The following is a 19,753-nucleotide window of genomic DNA, read 5'->3' on the forward strand; positions in this document are numbered from 1 at the left end:
GTGCCCCCCGTCCCTACCCCTCTCCTTATCTGGCCCCTCTACTCCCCTCTCCCTCCTCGCTATTCGGCCCCTCTACTCCCCCTCCTATTGGCCCCTCTACTCCCCCTCCTATTGGCCCCTCTACTCCCCTCCTATTGGCCCCTCTACTCCCCCTCCTATTGGCCCCTCTACTCCCCTCCTATTGGCCCCTCTACTCCCCCTCCTATTGGCCCCTCTACTCCCCTTCATTGGCCCCTCTACTCCCCTCCTATTGCCCCTCTACTCCCCTCCTATTGGCCCCTCTACTCCCCCTCCTATTGGCCCCTCTATTCCCCTCCTATTGGTCCCCTCTACTCCCCGTCCTATTGGCCCCTCTACTCCCCTCCTATTGGCCCCTCTACTCCCCCACCTATTGACCCCTCTACTCCCCTCCTATTGCCCCTCTACTCCCCCTCCTATTGGCCCCTCTACTCCCCTCCTATTGGCCCCTTACTCCCTCCTATTGGCCCCTCTACTCCCCTCCTATTGGCCCCTCTACTCCCTCCTATTGGCCCCTCTACTCCCCTCCTATTGGCCCCTCTACTCCCCCTCCTATTGGCCCATCTACTCCCCCTCCTATTGGGCCCTCTACTCCCCTCCTATTGGCCCCTCTACTTCCCCTCTATTGGCCCTCTACTCCCCCTCCTATTGGCCCCTCATCCCCCCCTATCCTATTGGCCCCTCTACTCCCCCTCCTATTGGCCCCTCTATCCCCCTCCTATTGCCCCTCTACTCCCCCTCCTATTGGCCCCTATACTTCCCCTCCTTTTGCCCTGCTACTCCCTCCTATTAGCCCCTCTACTCCCCTCCTATTGGCCCCTATACTTCCCTCCTATTGGCCCCTTATGCTTCCCCTCCTATTTGGCCCCTCTATTCCCCTCCTATTGGCCCCTCTACTCCCCTCCTATTGGCCCCTATACTTCCCCTCCTATTGGCCCCTATGCTTCCCCTCCTATTGGCCCCTCTATTCCCCTCCTATTGGCCCATCTACTCCCCCTCCTATTGGCCCCTCCATTCCCCCTCCTATTGACCCCTGTACTCCCCTCCTATTGGCCCCTCCATTCCCCCTTCCTATTGACCCCTGTACTCCCCTCCTATTGCCCCCTATACTTCCCCTCTTATTGGCCCCTTTACTCCCCCTCCTATTGGCCCCTCTATTCCCCTCCTATTGGCCCCTTTACTCCCCCTCCTATTGCACATGGGATGTTGGTTGGATGGGGGGGTATCTACACACAGTACATGGGGGAAGGATTATCGGTTGCACATGGGACGTTGGTGGGATGGGGGGGTATCTACACACAGTACATGGGGGAAGGATTATCGGTTGCACATGGGACGTTGGTGGGATGGGGTATCTACACACAGTACAATGGGGAAGGATTATCGGTTGCACATGGGACGTTGGTGGGATGGGGGGTATCTACACACAGTACATGGGGAAGGATTATCGGTTGCACATGGGACGTTGGTGGGATGGGGGTCATGTATCCTACTCACAGTACATTGAGGGACATGGATTATCCTCGGAATTGCCCATCATGTGACGTTCGTTGCGGCACCCATCGGCGCCGAGATATCTCCACACACAGTACTAGGGCGGGCGTAAGCGATTATCCGTTGCACATGGACGTTCGAGGGTGGGGATGGCGGGTATCTGCACACAAGTACATCGGGGAAGATCTATCCGTTTCGCAATGGCTGCACGGTTGGTGGGATGGCCGGGGCCAATACAGCAATTCATGTTAATTCTACACACAGTACATGGCTGGGTAAGGCATATACCGTTGACATGGACTGTTGGTGGCTACTGGGGGGAAACGGTTACATCGTACACACCAGTACATGGAGGGGATACCCGTTGCACATGGGACGTTGTGGTATGGGATTTAATGGTCTGGTCTTATCGCTTACACACAGTACATGGTGGGAAGAGATAATTATCGGTTTGCACGGTGGCAAGAGCGGATCTACACACGAGTACATACGGCGGCGAAATTATCCAGTCTGCCACCATCGGCGTTCGGGAACCTGGGCATATCGGCCCGGGGGTACTCTACACCACATGTACATGCTGGAAGGCATTATCATGGGCTTCTATTTTTGCACATGGACGATTGGATGTGTATGGAGGAGTGTAGAGTTATCTAACACCACAGACTACATGCGGAGAATTACACCCGTTGTCACATGGACGTTGGGGGATGGGGCCGGGTATCTATACACACCAGTACCAATGGGGAGAGATTCATCCGTCTGCCGTGTGGCGGAATGCGGGCCGGTTATGTCTACACACAGTACATGGGGAGAGGATTTCGTGTTTCACGGGTGGATGGGGGGTTATCTACACTCAAAGTAACATGGGGATAGGTATCAATCGCTTGCACAGTGGGACGTGGCGTTGGGTATGGGCGGTCGTTCATCTACACACAGCACATGGAAGGCCATTATCGGATATCCACCCATTGGGACGCCTTGTGGGATGGTTCTCTGTCCGATGCTAAATAATATCTCTACATATCCATCCAGAGATATTAAACCAGTACATGGTGGAAGGCATTCATCGGACTGTGACAGATCAGGGACCGATTAGCAGATTTATCGATCCCACCCACACATAAGGCTGGCAGAATACCTTTCATAACCTCTCAGTGACAGGAAGAGTGGTGGCGGGGGGGAACAATGGGCGCCTGAATTTTTTATCTTATTGTCGTGAATCAAGAGCCATGCTCTCGTGCCCCCCTGGTGCCCAACTCCCGCCATTGTTCATATCTTCCCAGCCCCGTTATCTATCAATGTTTAATTTGCTGTTCAGCCGCCAGGTACACGCCAACTGATGAGGACATTTGCACTTGCCACCCTAACCGTGAACCCGCAGCGGGTACACGCTGAGCTAACAGGGGGCAGGTCGGAGTTGAACGCGGCCACTTGCCGGCAGCCCCGGTATGTACAGATATAGCTTGCCCTCTGCTGAGGGCAAACACATGCCAACCGAACATTTCGGCCATAGGGCGGTAACAGCTGGCAAATGGAGAGGAATTGTTGCCAGTTGTTATGCGTGTGCAACTCACTATCAGTGGCTACACGTAGCCGAGTGGTGAAGTGCTCTAGTCTTTATGTGCAGGGGCATCGTGTTCCTGTAGATGCCTAGTCCGGTATCTTGACCCGTGTCCGGCGAGCCCAATGGTTGGCGTGCCGTAGTACAGGAGAGATGGACCAGGCCACGGAAGGTGCCTAGTTCTATGTGAGCACTGTCCACTGTAAGTGCCAGTAGCACTCACGTGCATTTCTATCTAGCTGTCACCCAACCCGCGGTGCTCTCGGCGTGCTCATGCATGGGAGTCTATAAAGGAGAGGACGAGCGGCAGTTGCCAGTGGGAAGGTGCTAGTTATGTGGCACTCTGTTCCTAGCTACCGTGCTCATGGACAACTGCATCTACTCATCACATACATAGTCGAATGTTAGTACTGCTGTCTCTTCTGCTGCCAAATGTGGTAGGAGATCGATGGGGCAGTGCCAGATGGTAAGCGTGCCTCAGTTATGGGGCAGCATGTTCTGTAGATGCCAGTCGATAGTTGGTGTCTAACGGTCTGATTACTGCCACCAGTGCGACTATAAGAAAGAACGGAGAAGGGGACAGTGCCATTTGCCGAATCGCTAGGTTACGGCTCGAAGCACTGTTCTCTGTTAGTGCCAGGTTAAGTACGACGTGGGCTGTCCAAGCCTGCTACGTAGCGCAGAATCGTGTGTGCCCGGTAGAGAGGTGATGGCCCAGTTGCGCCATGTTTGGCAAGTGCTATATTTATGGCGGCACTGTCTCCCATGTAGTGCCTAGCTCAGCTCACTCAGGAGGGTGTCCTCGATATACCACGTCGGCTTTGCCAATGTAGAGAGAGGGCAGTTGCCTTAGTAGAAGTGGCTAGTTATGGGGCACTGTTCCTTAGTGGCCAGGGTAGCAGGTCTGTCGGTGCCAATGGGTAGGAGAGATGGAGCTAGTCTGCCATGGGAAGGCTGCTATTTATGGAGCACTGTTCCTGTTAGTGTCCAGCGGATCAGAGACACGATGTCTTGGTGGCCAAGATGTTGTAGTGTAGAGGAGGCTAGTGCCAAGTGTGGAAAGGCCTGCTCAGTTATGGGCACAGGTTCTTAGCTTAGTTTGCCAGGGTAGGCTACGTTGTCGCGTCAGGTCGCCAATGTGTCAGGGAGGAGGGCCAGTGCATAGTGGAAGTGTAGTGCATGGCACCTGTTCCTGTAGTGCAGCTGGGGGTCTCTACTGGCGTACCAATGGGGCTTTAGCAACGGAGAGGAGGGCCAGTGCCCAGTTGGAAGGTGCTATAATTTGGGCACTATTGTCCCTTAGTCGCCAGGTTCATAAGAGTCAGTCCTGCTCGGTGCGTGGTGCCAATGGGTAGAAGGAGAGGAGGCGCTAGTGCTCCCAGTTGGAAGGTCGCTTCAAATGTTATGGGCTCTTGTTTCCTGTTCACCTAGCGTCGGACTAGTCCGTGCTGGTCGCGGTGCCAATGAGCTGGTTAGAAGATTAGCGATGGAGCGGCATGCACAGTGGGAAGTGCTAGTTATCGCGCTGGCCACTGTTTCCCTTGAGTCATGCATCTAGACAGGCTAGCTGCCGGTGTACCGGTGCAATGGGTAGATAGAGAGAGGAGGGCAGTGCTAGTGGGAGGTGTAGTTATGCGCACTGTATCCTGTAGTTGCCAGGGCATGGACGGTGTCATCGTGTCTTTGCCAATCCTGGTGGAGAGGAGGGGCTCATGCCAGTGGTGAAGGTGCTGTTAATGGCGGCACTGTCTACCTGTAGTCCAGCGGTTAGGCCCCTCGGTGCTTCCGGTAGCCCATGGTTAGTAGGAGAGGAAGGGCCAGCTCCATGGGGAAGGTGCTTGTTATGAGGCACGTGTTCCTGTTGTAGTCCAGTCGAGCTAGGGTGTCACATGTGCCATACTGGGATAGGAGAGCAGGGGCAGTGCCAGTCGGAAGGTCATGCCTAGTATATGGGGCACTGTTCCTGTCGTAAGCGGCCAGGGTACGCCGTAGGTGATCTCTGCGGCCAATGGCTAGGAGAGGCAGCGGGCTAGTGTGCAGTGGGAAGTGCTATTATGGCTTCGGCTCACTGTTCCTATGTGAGCTGCACAGCCCGCTTCCCTTAGCTGGTGTCTCGTGCCACTATGGCGGTAGCAAGAGAAGATGGTAACGGCAGTGCAGTGGGAAGGTGCTATTAGCGCGCACTGCTTCTGTATGCCAGGTGGGTGTCCGCCAGGAGTGCCAATGGGTAGGAGAGCCAGGGGCAGTGCCAGTGGGAAGGTGCTATTATGGGGCAACTGTCCTGTAGTGCCAGGGTAGGGGAGCGTTGCCAGATGGGTAGAAGGACGGCTAAGAAGGAGGCGGCAGTGCCAGCGGACAAGCAGTGGGAAGGTGCCTAGTTATGGGCACCTGTTCCTGTAGTGCCAGGGTAGCGTGTCTGTGCCGATGGTCAAGGACGGGCAGTGCCAGTGGAAGGTCGTATATGGGCACTGTTTCCTTTGCCAGGTTTAGGTGTCGTGCCAATGGGTAGAAGGAGAGGACAGGGGCAGTGCTCAGTGGGAAGGTGCTAAGTTATCGGCGGCACTGTTCCTTAGTGCCAGGGTGGGTGTCGGTGCCAATGAGTAGAAGGAGAGGAAGGGGCATGCCATGGAGGTGTAGTTCATGGGCTCTTGTTCCTGTATGCCAGAGGTAGGTGTCGGTGCATATGGGTTTAAAGGAGGAGGAGGGCAGTGCCAGTGAAGGTGCTTAGTTATGGGGCACTGTCTCCTGTAGTGCCAGGGTAGGTGGTCGGTGCCAGATGGTTATAGAAGAGGAGGGGCAGTGCCAGCTGGAAGGCTCGCTAGTTATGGGGCACTGTTCCTGTAGTGCCAGGGTAGGGTGTCCGGCAGATGGGTAGGAAGAAGGAGGCAGTCGCCCAGTGGGAAGTAGCTAGTATGGGCACTGTTCTGTAGTGCCAGGTAGCCGGTGTCGTGCCATGTGGTAGCGAGAGGCAGGGCAGTGCCAGTGGGAAGGTGCTAGTTTATGGGCTCTGTTCGCTGATGCCAGGTAGGGTGTCGGTTGCCATGAGGTAGAAGGAGAGGGCAGGTGCAGTGCCAGTGGGAAGGTGCAGTTATGGCACTGTTCCTGTATGCCAAGGGTAGGGTCCGTGCAATGGGCTTTAGGAGAGGAGGGGCCAGTGCCAGTGAAGGTGCTAGTCTCATGGGGCACTGTTCCTGTAGTGCCAGGTAGCGGTGTCCCCAAGTGCCAGCGTAGGAAGAGCGCCATGGGGGCTAAGTGCCAGTGGAAGGGCTAGGTATGCGGCTGGCACTGTTCCTTAGTGCCAGGCTCGTCGCATCGGGCCTTAGCACTTCTCAACCCTTGGTTCTCCGGTGCCAATGGGTAGTGAGAGGAGGGCGGCATCGCCAAGTGGGAACGGTAGTCTTTATATGGGCACTGTTCGTGACCTTCCAGCGTAGCTCGTGTCTCGTACTTGGTTGCTCAATGGTAGAAGGAGAGAGGCGCAGTGCAGTGGGAAGGTGCTATTTATTCATTGGGGCTCTGTTCCTGTTAGTGCCAGCGGTCCGTAGGGTGTCCTGGTGCCAATGGTCTTAGAAGAGCTCAGGCGGCGTGCCAGTGGGAAGGTGCTAGTTATGGGGCACTGTTCCTGTAGTGCCAGGGTAGGGTGTCGGTGCCAATGGGTAGGAGAGGAGGGGCAGTGCCAGTGGGAAGGTGCTAGTTATGGGGCACTGTTCCTGTAGTGCCAGGGTAGGGTGTCGGTGCCAATGGGTAGGAGAGAGGGGCAGTGCCAGTGGGAAGGTGCTAGTTATGGGGCACTGTTCCTGTAGTGCCAGGGATTAGGTGTCTTGGTGCCAGATGCTCACCCGTCGCCAGAGGCGAGGGGCAGTGTGTCCAGCTGGAAGCTCTAAGTTAATGGTGGCACTTCTTCCTGTAGACTGCCAGGGATAAGGCGTCTGCGGGTCCATATGGGTTAGGAGAGGAGGGGCAGTGACCCAGGGAAGGTGCTAGTGTACTGGCGCACTGTTCCCTTGTAGTGCCAGGGTAGTACTGGTGTCTGTGCCCAATGGGTAGGAGAGAAGCAGGTCGGCCACCCTACCTTCTCTCATAGCCCCCACACTTTGTCTCCCAGTTAATCACTTGACGTCCCCTGACAACTCCTACCAAGTAGTGTGCCAGCTGGGAAGGTGGCTATTATGGGCACTTTCCTGTAGTGCCAGGGTAGGGTGTCGGTGCCAATGGGTAGGAGAGGAGGGGGCAGTGCCAGTGGGAAGGTGCTAGTTATGGGGCACTGTTCCTGTAGTGCCAGTAGGTGTCGGCTGCGCAATGGGGTAGGAGAGGAGGGCAGTGCCAGTGGGAAGGTGCTAGTTATGGGGCACTGTTCCTGTAGTGCCAGGGCTAGGTGTCGGTGCCAATGGGTAGGAGAGGAGGGGCAGTGCCAGTGGGAAGGTGCTAGTTATGGGGCACTGTTCCTGTAGTGCCAGCGGTAGCGTGTCGGTGCCAATGGGTAGGAGAGGAGGGGCAGTGCCAGCCTATGTGCTGAGTAAGTTCCCCAGTGGGGGCAGAATGGAGCCATTAGGGAAAGCCTCTGCCCGGGCCGAGCACAATGCCAGGGGATGGGGTTACTGGTTGGCACAGACCCCTTGGCACCAAATGACAATCCTTGGATTACAGGGTCCCTGGGGAACCGGTGCCCTTTGGGTTGGGGTGAGATCCATTCGCTGGCGATTATATCAGAACCCCCGGATCTAAAGTGCCCCCTGGGGAATAGAACCCAGACGGGTTGTCTCTCAGCAGCGGCGCTGGCATGGGGGTCTGTGTCTGGCATGGGGGTCTCTCTGTGTCTGGCATGGGGGTCTGTCTGGCATGGGGTCTCTCTGTGTCTGGCATGGGGTCTGTATCTGGCATGGGGGTCTATAAACAATAATACATAAAGCATGGGGGTCTCTCTGTGTCTGGCATGGGGGTCTGTCTGTGTCTGGCATGGGGTCTGTCTGTGTCTGGCATGGGGGTCTGTCTGTGTCCGGCATGGGGGTCTGTCTGTGTCTGGCATGGGGGTGTCTGTGTCTGGCGTGGGGGTCTGTCTGTGTCTGGCATGGGGGTGTCTGTGTCTGGCATGGGGGTGTCTGTGTCTGGCGTGGGGTCTGTCTGTGTCTGGCATGGGGGTGTCTGTGTCTGGCATGGGGGTGTCTGTGTCTGGCATGGGGGTGTCTGTATCTGGCATGGGGGTCTGTCTGTGTCTGGCATGGGGTGTTCTGTGTCTGGCATGGGGGTGTCTGTATCTGGCATGGGGGTCTGTCTGTGTCTGGCATGGGGTCTGTCTGTATCTGGCATGGGGGTCTGTCTGTGTCTGGCATGGGGGTGTCTGTGTCTGGCATGGGGGTGTCTGTGTCTGGCATGGGGTCTGTCTGTGTCTGGCATGGGGGTCTGTCTGTGTCTGGCATGGGGGTGTCTGTATCTGGCATGGGGGTCTGTCTGTGTCTGGCATGGGGGTCTGTCTGTGTCTGGCATGGGGGTCTGTCTGTGTCTGGCATGGGGGTCTGTCTGTGTCTGGCATGGGGTGTCTGTGTCTGCCTATGGGGGTGTCTGTGTCTGGCATGGTGTCTGTGTCTGGCATGGGGGTGTCTGTATCTGGCATGGGGTCTGTCTGTGTCTGGCATGGGGGTGTCTGTGTCTGGCATGGGGACTTGATTCTCTGTCTGATTCTGGCATGCGGGTCGACGATCTATATCTGTCTGTGCTTCTGCCAATGGGTGGGTCTGTCCTGTATCTGTCATGGTGGTGTCTGCTGATCTGTCATGGGGGTCCTGTAGTCTGGCATTGGGCTGGTGTTCTCGTGTCTGGCTTATGGGGCGTCTGTCGTGTGCTCTCGGCCCAATGGTGGGCTGTCTGTCGTTCTGCCAATGGGTCTTCGCATCTGCATGGTGGTCTGATCTGCCTGTGCCCTGCATGGGGTGTCTGTTCTGTGTCTGATCCAGGCGGGCAAGTTCGTTATATAACCTACTCCACGAACTTCCCGCAGTCCTGTCTCCTCTCTCGTGTCTTGCCAGTGGGTGTCGGTCTGCATGGGTCTTCCATGGATCCGATATTCTGTGCTTGGCCATGGGGTCTGTCTGTTTCTCGTCACTGTGGGTGGTCCTGTCCTTTGTTCCGTCTGGTGCAATGTGGGTCTATCTGTCTTGTTTGGCATCGGGACTGTCTGTGGTTCGCATGGGTCTGTCGTGCTCGGCTATGCGGGGTCTGTCTGTGTCTCACATGGTGGGTCCAACTTCCTGTGTCTGGCATGCTGTAATAGTGGATCTGTCTGTGTCTGCATGGGGTCTGTCTGTACTAGGCCATGGGGTCTGTCTTGTGTCTGGCATGGGTCTGTCTGGGTCTAGCATGGGGTGTCTGTGTCTGGCATGGGGGTCTGTCTGTGTCTGGCATGGGGGTGTCTGTGTCGGCATGGGGGTGCTCTGTGCTGGCAGGGGTCTGTCTGTGTCTGGCCATGGGCGGTCTGTCTGTATCTTTGCATGGGGCGTCTGTTGTTGTCTGGCAGGGCGGTGTCTTGGTCTGCGCGAGGGGGTCTGTTCTGTGTCTGGCATGGGGTCCTGTCTGGTTCTGGCATGGGTTCTGTCTGTGTCTGCATGGTGCGTCATGTCCTGTGGTTTGCTGGGGTCTGTCTGTGTTGGCCATGGGGGTTCTGTTCCTCGTGCTCTGGCATGAGGGTGTCGGTGTCTGGCATGGGGTCTTGCTTCTGCATGGGGTCTGTGCTCTGCGTGGGGTGTGTCTGTTGTCTGGCAATGGTCGTCTCTGTCTTACGTCACTCGCGTATCTGCATGTCGGGTCTGTCATGTCTCATCTAGCGCCTAATCGCGGCGTGCTGTCGTGCCACCTCTGGCTATGGGAGGTGTGTGTTCCGCTGGCCCTCATGGAGTTCTGATCTTTTGGCCACATGGGTGTCTGTCTGCTGCTCTGCATGGGGGTCTTGCTCTTGTATCTGCGCAATGGGTGGGTTGTCTCGTGTTCGTGGATCGGTCTGTCTGTATCTGGCATGGGTGTCCTGTGTCTGGCTATGGGGTCCTGGTCTGTTATGGCTATGCATGGAGGTGTCGTGTCTGGGTATGGGGGTCTGTCTGTTCTGGCGATGGCGGTCTGATCTGCCTGTCTGCATGGCGGTCTGTCTGGTTCTGCATGGGGTCTGTCTGTGTCTGGCATGGGGGTGTCTGTGTCTGGCATGGGCTGTCTGTGTCTGGCATGGGGTTCTGTCTGTGTCTGGCATGGGGGTGTCTGTGTCCGGCATGGGGTCTGTCTGTGTCTGGCATGGTGGTGTCTGTGTCTGGCATGGGGGTCTGTCTGTGTCTGGCATGGGGGTCTGTCTGTGTCTGGCATGGGGGTCTGTCTGTGTCTGGCATGGGGGTCTGTCTGTGTCTGGCATGGGGCGTAAGTCTGTCTGTGTCTGGCATGGGGTGTCTGTGTCTGGCATGGGGGTCTGTCTGTGTCTGGCATGGGGTTCTGTCTGTGTCTGGCATGGGGGTGTCTGTGTCCGGCATGGGGTCTGTCTGTGTCTGGCATGGGGGTGTCTGTGTCTGCGCATGGGGGTCTGTCTGTGTCTGGCATGGGGGTCTGTCTGTGTCTGGCATGGGGGTCTGTCTGTGTCTGGCATGGGGGGTCTGTGTCTGGCATGGGGGTCTGTCTGTGTCTGGCATGGGGGTGTCTGTATCTGGCATGGGGGTCTGTCTGTGTCTGGCATGGGGGTGTCTGTGTCTGGCATGGGGCGTCTGTGTCTGGCATGGGGGTGTCTGTGTCTGGCATGGGGGTCTGTGTCTGGCATGGGTGTCTGTGTCTGGCATGGGGGTCTGTCTGTGTCTGGCATGGGGGTGTCTGTGTCTGGCATGGGGGTGTCTGTATCTGGCATGGGGGTCTGTCTGTGTCTGGCATGGGGTCCTGTGTCTGGCCATGGGGTCTGTGTCTGGCATGGGGGTCTGTCTGTGTCTGGCATGGGGGTGTCTGTGTCTGGCATGGGGGTCTGTCTGTGTCTGGCATGGGGGTCTGTGTCTGGCATGGGGGTGTCTGTGTCTGGCATGGGGGTCTGTCTGTATCTGGGGGGGCAGTTCCTCACTCTTAGGGTCCAACTCCTCCCTGTCTGATTCCTCTACTTCTGTGCACCCCTCTCCTTTGTACCCCCTCCCTCCTGTGCACCCCAATTTTTCCTGTGCACCCCAATTTCTCCTGTTCACCCCTCCCTCCTGTGCACCCCAATTTTTCCTGTGCACCCCAATTTCTCCTGTTCACCCCCTCCTCTCTCTGCCGTGCACTGCTACACTATCCACTTTCTCCTGTGCACCCCTCCCTCCTGTGCATCCCCTCTCTCCCCGCTCTGTGCACCCCACTTTGTCCTGTGCACCCCCTCCCTCCTATGCACCCCACTTTCTCCTGTGCACCGCTCCCTCCTGCGTACCCCATCCCTCCTGTGCACCCCACTTTCTCCTGTGCACCCTACTTTCTCCTGTGCACCGCTCCCTCCTGCGTACCCCATCCCTCCTGTGCAACCCACTTTTCTCTGTGCACCCTACTTTCTCCTGTGCACCGCTCCCTCCTGCGTACCCCATCCCTCCTGTGCACCCCACTTTCTCCTGTGCACCCTACTTTCTCCTGTGCACCGCTCCCTCCTGCATACCCCATCCCTCCTGTGCACCCCACTTTCTCCTGTGCACCCTACTTTCACCTGTGCACTCCCTCCTGTTCACCCCTCCCTCCTATGCACCCCACTTTCTCCAGTGCACCCCGCTTTCTACTGTGCACCCCAATTTCTCCTGTTCACCCCCTCCCTCCTGTGCACCCCATTTCTCCTTCTCACCCCTCCCTCCTGTGCACCCCCTCCCTCCTATGCACCCCACTTTCTCCTGTGCACCCCACTTTCTCCTGTTGGCACTCCCTCCTGTGCACCCCACTTTCTCCTGTGCACCCCACTTTGTCCTGTGCACCCCCTCCCTTCTATGCACCTCACTTTTTCCTGTGCACCGCTCCCTCCTGCGTACCCCCTCCCTCCTGTGCACCCTACTTTCACCTGTGCACCCCTTCCCTCCTGTGCACCCCACTTTCTCCTGTGCACCCCTCCCTCCTGTGCACCCCACTTTCTCCTGTGCACCCCCTCCCTCCTGTGAACCCCTCCCTCCTGTGTTCCCCACTTTGTCCTGTGTACCCCACTTTGTCCTGTGCACCCCCTCCCTCCTGTGCACCCCACTTTCTTCTGTGCACCCCCTTACTCCTGCACACCCCCTCCTCCTGTGCACCCCACTTTCTGCTGTGCACCCCACTTTCTTCTGTGCACCCCTCCCTCCTGTGCACCCCACTTTCTCCCATGCACCCCTCCTGCCTGACGTGGGTCGGTCCCCCCGCCAGTGGGTGCTGTGCCCCCTCCCTCTCTCAGTAATGGGATTCGGGACCGGCCATTCATTTCCAGTACATTAATTCCCCCCCCCCCCAGTCACTCACTTTCCCATTCTCTCTCTCTCACTTTCTCTGACTCTCTCGGACTCTCTGTGTCTCTCTCAGGATTCTCCTCCCTTCGCAGCGCTCTCCCTTTCATTCATTCAGACCCGAGGGACGGAAGCGGGCAGCAGTCTGGGCAGTGGGTCAGCGCCCCCGATGCTGGGGGACCATTATCTGATCTGGGACAAACTAATAAAAGGGGGAGTCCCGCGGGCACTGGTGCCAGACGCTGCCGGAGGGTGGAACATTCCGTGTGCCCTGTACCCACAGTGCCAACCCTGCCCCGGCACCTTCTGCCAAGGTAAGGAGAGAGCGGGTACTGCCCCCCTGTGCCCCTGCTTCCCTGCTCTGGGGCAACTGATGGAACTTGTATGGTATAACCCCCTGAGTACCCCAAAATGCTGCTCTGTCTGTGCCCCCCAATTAGTTTCTGTAGAAATGTATTTCTTGCTTCATGGGGGGTAACTGGGGTGTTTTTCTTACATTCACTGCCCTGAGCAACGAGAACCCCCCATGAAATTGTTATAATTCTGCCTCCCCAGCCAGTCTGTTCCCTGTACCCACTACTCCTTAACTCTCACTGCCAGTCCGTTCTATGTACCCACTACTCCTTAACTCTCACTGCCAGTCTGTTCCCTGTACCCACTACTCCTTTACGCTCACTGCCAGTCTGTTCCCTGTACCCACTACTCCTTTACGCTCACTGCCAGTCCGTTCCCTGTACCCACTACTCCTTCACTCTCACTGCCAGTCTGTTCCCTGTACCCACTACTCCTTTACGCTCACTGCCAGTCTGTTCCCTGTACCCACTACTCCTTCTCTCTCACTGCCAGTCTGTTCCCTGTACCCACTACTCCTTTACGCTCACTGCCAGTCTGTTCCCTGTACCCACTACTCCTTCACTCTCACTGCCAGTCTGTTCCCTGTACCCACTACTCCTTCACTCTCACTGCCAGTCTGTTCCCTGTACCCACTACTCCTTTACGTCACTGCCAGTTCTGTTCCCTGTACCCACTACTCCTTTACGCTCACTGCCAGTCTGTTCCCTGTACCCACTACTCCTTTACGCTCACTGCCAGTCTGTTCCCTGTACCCACTACTCCTTCTCTCTCACTGCCAGTCTGTTCCCTGTACCCACTACTCCTTTACGCTCACTGCCAGTCTGTTCCCTGTACCCACTACTCCTTTACGCTCACTGCCGGTCTGTTCCCTGTACCCACTACTCCTTCTCTCTCACTGCCGGTCTGTTCCCTGTACCCACTACTCCTTCTCTCTCACTGCGGTCTGTTTCCCTGTACCCACTACTCCTTCACTCTCACTGTCGGTCTGTTCCCTGTACCCACTACTCCTTCACTTTCACTTGCCGTCTGTTCCCTGTACCCACTACTCCTTCACTCTCACTGCCGGTCTGTTCCCTGTACCCACTACTACTTCTCTCTCACTGCCAGTCTGTTCCCTGTACCCACTACTCCTTCTCTCTCACTGCCAGTCTGTTCCCTGTACCCACTACTCCTTCTCTCTCACTGCCGGTCTGTTCCCTGTACCCACTACTCCTTCTCTCTCACTGCCGGTCTGTTCCCTGTACCCACTACTCCTTCTCTCTCACTGCCGGTCTGTTCCCTGTACCCACTACTCCTTCTCTCTCACTGCCGGTCTGTTCCCTGTACCCATACTCCTTCTCTCTCACTGCCGCTGTTCCCTGTACCCACTACTCCTTCTCTCTCACTGCCGGTCTGTTCCCTGTACCACCTACTCCTTCTCTCTCACTGCCGGTCTGTTCCCATGTACCACTACTCCTTCTCTCTCACTGCCGGTCTGTTCCCTGTACCCACTACTCCTTCTCTCTCACTGCCGGTCTGTTCCCTGTACCCATACTCCTTCTCTCTCACTGCCGGTCTGTCCCTGTACCCACTACTCCTTCACTCTCACTGCCGGTCTGTTCCCTGTACCCACTACTCCTTCACTCTCACTGCCAGTCTGTTCCCTGTACCCACTACTCCTTCTCTCTCACTGCCGGTCTGTTCCCTGTACCCACTACTCCTTCTCTCTCACTGCCAGTCTGTTCCCTGTACCCACTACTCCTTCTCTCTCACTGCCAGTCTGTTCCCTGTACCCACTACTCCTTCTCTCTCACTGCCGGTCTGTTCCCTGTACCCACTACTCCTTCACTCTCACTGCCGGTCTGTTCCCTGTACCCACTACTCCTTCTCTCTCACTGCCGTCTGTTCCCTGTACCCACTACTCCTTCTCTCTCACTTGCCGGTCTGTTCCCTGTACCCACTACTCCTTCACTCTCACTGCCGGTTCTGTTCCCTGTACCCACTACTCCTTCACTCTCACTGCCGGTCTGTTCCCTACCCACTACTCCTTCTCTCTCACTGCCGGTCTGTTCCCTGTACCCCACTACTCTTCTCTCTCACTGCCGGTCTGTTCCCTGTACCCACTACTCCTTCTCTCTCACTGCCGGTCTGTTCCCTGTACCCACTACTCCTTCTCTCTCACTGCCGGTCTGTTCCCTGTACCCACTACTCCTTCTCTCTCACTGCCGGTCTGTTCCCTGTACCCACTACTCCTTCTCTCTCACTGCCGGTCTGTTCCCTGTACCCACTACTCCTTCTCTCTCACTGCCGGTCTGTTCCATGTACCCACTACTCCTTCTCTCTCACTGCCGGTCTGTTCCCTGTACCCACTACTCCTTCTCTCTCACTGCCGGTCTGTTCCCTGTACCCACTACTCCTTCACTCTCACTGCCGGTCTGTTCCCTGTACCCACTACTCCTTCTCTCTCACTGCCGGTCTGTTCCCTGTACCCACTACTCCTTCTCTCTCACTGCCGGTCTGTTCCCTGTACCCACTACTCCTTCTCTCTCACTGCCGGTCTGTTCCCTGTACCCACTACTCCTTCTCTCTCACTGCCGGTCTGTTCCCTGTACCCACTACTCCTTCACTCTCACTGCCAGTCTGTTCCCTGTACCCACTACTCCTTCACTCTCACTGCCAGTCTGTTCCCTGTACCACTACTCCTTCTCTCTCACTGCCGGTCTGTCCTGTACCCACTACTCCTTCTCTCTCACTGCCGGTCTGTTCCCTGTACCCACTACTCCTTCTCTCTCACTGCCGGTCTGTTCCCTGTACCCACTACTCCTTCTCTCTCACTGCCGGTCTGTTCCCTGTACCCACTACTCCTTCACTCTCACTGCCAGTCTGTTCCCTGTACCCACTACTCCTTCACTCTCACTGCCGGTCTGTTCCCTGTACCCACTACTCCTTCTCTCTCACTGCCGGTGTGTTCCCTGTACCCACTACTCCTTCTCTCTCACTGCCAGTCTGTTCCATGTACCCACTACTCCTTCTCTCTCACTGCCGGTCTGTTCCCTGTACCCACTACTCCTTCTCTCTCACTGCCGGTTACCCACTACTCCTTCACTCTCACTGCCAGTCTGTTCCCTGTACCCACTACTCCTTCACTCTCACTGCCGGTCTGTTCCCTGTACCCACTACCCTTCTCTCTCACTGCCGGTCTGTTCCCTGTACCCACTACTCCTTCACTTTCACTGCCGGTCTGTTCCCTGTACCCACTACTCCTTCTCTCCACTGCCAGTCTGTTCCCTGTACCCACTACTCCTTCACTTTCACTGCCGGTCTGTTCCCTGTACCCACTATCCTTCTCTCTCACTGCCGGTCTGTTCCCTGTACCCACTACTCCTTCTCTCTCACTGCAGTTCTGTTCCCTGTACCCACTACTCCTTCTCTCTCACTGCCAGTCTGTTCCATGTACCCACTACTCTTTCACTCTCACTGCCAGTCTGTTCCCTGTACCCACTACTCTTCTCTCTCACTGCCGGTCTGTTTCTTCCCGTTACCCCCTCCCCAAAAAAAAAAAAAAAAAAACGACTCCTGTACCTTCTTTTTCCCCTTTTTTTCCCTTCCGCCATCTCGCATCTTTTCTTTTTCTCTTCTTCTTCGCCGCGCCCCTGGACAACTGTGCCGCGCGGGGAGTCCTGTTCTTTTTTCTGTTTTTTTTTTCCCCGCATACCCCACTACCCTCCTCAGCTCTCACTGCCCCAGTCTTTCCCAGTCTTCCACCTACTCCTCCTTTCCCACCTCTCCCCACTTTACTCTACGTCCCTTACCCTACTTGCACCCTGTTGTGTTTTGTCTCTCCTTCCCACATACTCACTCTCGTACCTCCGCTGTGCTCTTCCCTGTACCCATACTACTCCCTCTCCTCCTCCACCTCCGAGTCGCTGTCGCTTCCCCTGTACCCACTACTCCTTCTCTCTCCGACTGCCAGTCTGTTCACCCATTGTACCCACTCACTTTCACCCACTCGTCCAGTTTTCCTGTACCCACCTACTCCTTCTCTCTCTCCAGGCTGCCGGTCTTTCCCGTGTACCCACTACTCCTTCTCCTACTGCCAGTGCCTGTTCAGTTGTACCCCTACTCCATCCTCACTTCCCTCTCCGACCTCTGCCAGCTTGATCCCCACATGTACCCATACTTCCTTCACTCTCACGGCCAGTGGTTCCCCTGCGGACTCGTAGCCCACTACTCCTATCTCTCCCTCACGCCGCGTTCCTCGTTCCCCCTGTACCCACATCCTTCTCGTGCTCCGCGACTGCCAGTTCTGTCTCCGTGTATCCCTACCTTTCACCTCCTCTCTCCTCCCTGCCAGGCTCCGTCTCCAGTGTACCCACTTACTCCTTCTCTCTCACTGCCCGGCTCTGTTCCTGCACCCCACTACTCCCTTCTCTCTCTCACTGAAGCCGGTCTTTTCCCATGTACCCAATTACGCATCTTCTCTTCTCACTGCTCCGGTGTGTTCCCCGTACCTCACTCGAAACCCTCCTCTCTCTCACTGCGGTGTGTTCCTCGTACCCATGCTCACTCCTTCCTCTCTCTCACCCACGTCTGTTCCATTTACCACTACTCCTCACTCTCACATGCCACGTCTGTTCCCTGTACCCACTACTCTTCTCTCTCCACTGCCCGGTCTGTTTCCCTACCCCACTACTCCTTCTCTTCCTCACGCCCCACCCATCGCGCGTCTGTTCCCTGTACTCGCCATACTCCTCTTTCACTCTCACCTGCCCGGTCTGTTCCCTCTACCCCACTCACTCCTCCTCTCTCCACATCGCCCGGTCTCTACCCCTGTACCCACTACTCCTTCCACTCTCACTGCCTGCGTGTTCCCTTACCCACTACTCCTTCACTCTCACTGCCCTCTGCCCCCTGTACCCACTACTCCTTCTCTCTCACTGCCAGGTCGTGGTTCCTGTACTCCTACTACCCTTCTCTGTCTCTCACTGCGCCAGTTCCTGGTCCCTGAGTAACTCCACTACCCTTCTCCTCACTGCCGTCTTTCCATGTACCCACAAACATACCTCCCCTTCCTCTCACGCCCGCGGGTCTGTTCCCTGTACCACTACCCTCCGTTCCTTTCTCTCACCTGCCCGTCTGTTTCCATGTACCACTACTCCTTCTCTCCTCACTGGCCGGTGTGGTCCCCCTCTGTTACCCACTACTCCTTCTCTTCTCACTCCACCGGTGTGTTCCCTGTACCCACTACTCCTTCTCCTTCACTCGCCGGTCTTTCCATGTACCCACTAAACTCCTTCACTCTCACTCGCCAGTCTTTCTCCCTTGTACCCACTACGCCTTCTCTCCGCTCACTGGCCGGTCGGTTCCTGTACCCACTACTCTCCTCTCACTCGCCCACCGGCGTCAGGACCCCCCGCATCTACTTCCTCCCGAGTACTCCCTCTCACTCTTGCAACTGCCGGTCTGTTCCCTGTACCCTACTAACGATCGCTTCTCTCTCTAACGGCTACGTTCTCGTCTCCCGTGTACCCACTACTCCTTCACTCTCACTGCCGGTCTGTTCCCTGTACCCACTACTCCTCACTCTCACTGCCGGTCTGTTCCCTGTACCCACTACTCCTTCTCTCTCACTTGCAGTCTGTTCCCTGTACCCACTACGCCTTCTCTCTCACTGCCGGTCTGTTCCCTGTACCCACTACTCCTTCACTCTCACTGCGGTCTGTCCCTGTACCCACTACTCCTTCTCTTCACTGCCGGTCTGTCCCTGTACCCACTACTCCTTCTCTCTCCACGCGTCTGTTCCCTGTACCATACTACTCCTTCACTCTCACTGTCGGTCTGTTCCTGTACCCACTACTCCTTCTCTCTCACTGCCGGTCTGTTCCCTGTACCCACTACTCCTTCACTCTCACTGCCGGTCTGTTCCCTGTACCCCCTACTCCTTCTCTCTCACTGCCAGTCTGTTCCTGTACCCACTACTCCTTCACTCTCACTGCCGGTCTGTTCCCTGTACCCACTACTCCTTCACTCTCACTGCCGGTCTGTTCCCTGTACCCACTACTCCTTCTCTCTCACTGCCGGTCTGTTCCCTGTACCCACTACTCCTTCACTCTCACTGCCAGTCTGTTCCCTGTACCCACTACTCCTTCTCTCTCACTGCCAGTCTGTTCCCTGTACCCCCTACTCCTTCTCTCTCACTGCCCGCGTCTGTTCCCTGTACCCACTACTCCTTCTCTCTCACGCCCGTCTGTTCCCTGTACCCACTACTCCTTCTCTCTCACTGCCGGTCTGTGTCCCTGTACCCACTACTCCTTCTCTCTCACTGCCGGTCTGTTCACCTGTACCCACTACTCCTTCTCTCTCACTGCCGGTCTGTTCCCTGTACCCACTACTCCTTCTCTCTCACTGCCGGTCTGTTCCCTGTACCCACTACTCCTTCTCTCTCACTGCCGGTCTGTTCCCTGTACCCACTACTCCTTCTCTCTCACTGCCGGTCTGTTCCCTGTACCACTACTCCTTCTCTCTCACTGCCGGTCTGTTCCCTGTACCCACTACTCCTTCACTCTCACTGCCGGTCTGTTCCCTGTACCCACTACTCCTTCTTCTCTCTCACTGCCGGTCTGTTCCCTGTACCCACTACTCCTTCTCTCTCACTGCCGGTCTGTTCCCTGTACCCACTACTCCTTCACTCTCACTGCCAGTCTGTTCCCTGTACCCACTACTCCTTCACTCTCACTGCCAGTCTGTTCCCTGTACCCACTACTCCTTCACTCTCACTGCCAAGTCTGTTCCCTGTACCCACTACTCCTTCACTCTCACTGCCGAGGTCTGTTCCCTGTACCCACTACTCCTTCTCTCTCACTGCCGGTCTGTTCCCTGTACCCACTACTCCTTCTCTCTCACTGCCGGTCTG

At 56.5% G+C, this 19,753-nt stretch overlaps 1 protein-coding gene across 1 annotated transcript in view; it reads left to right on the forward strand.

The window, feature by feature from the left end:
- Nucleotides 1–12,611: 12,611 nt before the first annotated feature.
- The window catches only part of kcnj10 (potassium inwardly rectifying channel subfamily J member 10), a gene marked incomplete at its 5' end in the record, with an annotated part of 36,620 nt that continues 29,478 nt past the window's right edge, over nt 12,612–19,753 (forward strand). Inside the window, 1 exon segment of the mRNA NM_001078844.1 lies at nt 12,612–12,821.

The sequence above is a fragment of the Xenopus tropicalis genome, chromosome 8, assembly GCF_000004195.4.
Source record: "Xenopus tropicalis strain Nigerian chromosome 8, UCB_Xtro_10.0, whole genome shotgun sequence".
NCBI lineage: Eukaryota > Metazoa > Chordata > Amphibia > Anura > Pipidae > Xenopus > Xenopus tropicalis.